Source organism: Mandrillus leucophaeus, unplaced genomic scaffold (assembly GCF_000951045.1).
Source record: "Mandrillus leucophaeus isolate KB7577 unplaced genomic scaffold, Mleu.le_1.0 Scaffold297, whole genome shotgun sequence".
Taxonomy (NCBI): Eukaryota; Metazoa; Chordata; class Mammalia; order Primates; family Cercopithecidae; genus Mandrillus; species Mandrillus leucophaeus.
In genome coordinates this window covers 1,618,493-1,621,147 of record NW_012103109.1, presented here as the reverse complement: position 1 = coordinate 1,621,147, position 2,655 = coordinate 1,618,493, and the positions used below count along the sequence as shown (strand labels likewise).

Sequence of the window (2,655 nt, the reverse complement as noted above, 5' to 3'; positions counted from 1 at the left end):
GATCGCACCACTGCACTCCAGCCTGGGCAACAAGAGCAAAACTCCATCTCAAAAACAAAACAAAACAAACTATATATATACACACATACTATATATATATAAACTATATATATATATATGAGAAAAAATGCTTAACATCACCAATCATCAGGTTTATGTAAATCAAAACCATGATAAGGTATCATCTCACCCGTTAGGATGACTATGATCAAAAAGACAAAAAAAAAACAACAAATGCTGGTGAGAATACTGAGAAAAGGAAATTCTTATTCACTGTGGGTGGGAATGTAAACAAGTACAACCACTATGGAGAATAGTGTGGAGGTATCTCAAAAAATTATAAACAGACCTATTATATAGGGCTTGGCATGGTGGCTCATGCCTATAATCCCAGCACTTAGTGAGGCTGAGATAGGCGGATCCTCTGAGCTCAGGAGTTCAAGACCAGCCTGGGCGACATGATGAAGCCCTGTCTCTACCAAAAATACAAAAAGTAGCTAGGTGTGGTGGCAGGCATCTGTAATCCCAGCTACTTGGGCCATTGAGGCAGGAGGATCACTTGAGCCCAGAAGGTGGAGGTTCCAGTGAGCCGAGATTGTGTCACTGCAGTGACAGGGCAAGACTCTGTCTCAAAAAAAAAAAAAAAAAAAAAAAAGGGAACTATCATATATATGATCCAGTGATTTCACGACTGCACGTTTATCCAAAGGAAAGGAAATTGGCATATAGAAGAGACACCTGCACCCTCACACTTATTGCAGTATTATTCACAATAGCCCAGATATGGAATCAACTTAGGTATCCAACAACAGATTAGTGGATAAAGAAAATGTGGTATATGTACATAGTGGAATACCACTCAATCATAAAAAAGAATGAATTCCTGTCATTTGTTGGCAATTTGGATAGAACTGGAAGGCATTATGTTAAATGAAGTAAACTAGAAACAGAGTTAGATACTGCATATTCTCACTCATGTGTGGAAGCTAAAATAAAAAAAAATTTGGTCTCCTAGAAATAAAAAGTAAAACAGAGGCTAGAAAGGGTAAGGGGAAAGGAGCAGTAGGGAAAGATTTGTTAAAGGATACAAAATCACAGCTAGATAGGAGGAATAAATTCTACTATTCCATATCACTGTAGAATGACTATAGCTAACAACAATATATCTTATATAGTTTCAAATAGCTAGAAGGAGAACTTGGAATGTTTTCAATACAAAGATATGATAAATGTTTGAGATGATAGACATGCTAATTACCCTGATCTGATTACTATACAGTGTATGTCTCACAGCATCACTATGTACCCTATAAATATGTACAATTATTATGTGCCAATTTAAAAAACCTTAAAAATAAAAAAAATTTAAAAGAAAAAAGTGAAAAAATGAACAAAACAAACTAAAAAGAGAATTCAACATATGAAGGTGTGTTGTAGGGATAGATTATGGGCAGTTGCATTGGTTGACTTTCACAATCATTAACTATATTTTGAAGTCTTATATCACAATGAAGAGTTGCTTTTTTTCTTTTAGGACATGGCTGTCCTTGGAGAATATGTTCATCTTTGTTTTCTTTCTTTCTTTTTTTTTTTTCAGACCAATGACCTCTGAAATTTTTATTGAACTCCTGCTTCCCAAAAGGTACCCTGCTTCTGCTGGCTCAGTGCCTCAGAACTTTGGTGTCGTTGGTCTCAGACCCCACTTTGCCGTCCACCAGCCTGCAGGTGGTGGTCTTTTGGATGGTTTGTTTGGAGTTGCTGCTGTCCAGGGCATCACCGAGAATGAAGTCCTCCCTGTCTTCCAGCAGGCAGTGGTAGGTAGTGATCTCAGTCTCCAGTTTGACCTTGATGATCATCAGGGCCTCGTACTCCTGGGCCTGGTGCTGCCCCTCTGTCTGGGTCTGTGCCAACTCTGACTCCAAGTGCAGCAGGACACCATTGAGCTGCTCCATCTGCGTAGTGTAGCGAACCTCCACCACCCTCAGGCTGTTCTCCAAGCTGGCCTTCAGATATTGAGTCCAGGTTGATCTCTAAGGACTGAAGTGTATGTCTCAGCTCCATGAGCATCATCTTAACAGCTCCATGGACTGCTAAGATGACATTTAACATCTAAGCAGACTGAGTGGTGACCACTCTGGTGCCCTCCTCAGTCTGCTGGGACCAGTACTTGTCCAGCTCCTCTCGGTTCTTCTGAGCCAGCTTGTCATACTGGGACTGGATGTCTGCCCTGATCTTGCTGATGTCCTGAGATCTGGGGGCGTCTACCTCCATGATTAACCCATAGCTGGCAATCTGGGCTTGTAGGTCTTTTACTTCCTCCTCATGGTTCTTCTCCACGAAGAGCAGCTCCTCCTTGAGAGCCTTGATCTCTGTCTCTGGCTGCAGCCAAGTGACATAAACGAACTTGCAGATGTCATGGATGTCACTCTCCACAGACTGGTGCATGGCCAGCTCTGTCTCATACTTGGCTCTAAAGTCATCAGCAACAAGAAGGGCATTTTCAACATGAAAAACGATGCAGGCATTGTCCACAGAATTATCTGAGACCTTAGGTTCTTGATGGTCTTGAAGTAATGCCCCTAGTCTCTGACCTGGGGTCCCTTCTTCACCAGGTGTTTCCAGATTTTGCTCTCGAGCCTCTGATTCTTGGCCTGC

General features: G+C 41.6%; 1 pseudogene; it reads right to left on the bottom strand.

Moving 5' to 3' along the window:
* Nucleotides 1-1,661: 1,661 nt before the first annotated feature.
* The window catches only part of LOC105544075, a 2,109-nt pseudogene continuing 1,115 nt past the window's right edge, over nucleotides 1,662-2,655 (bottom strand).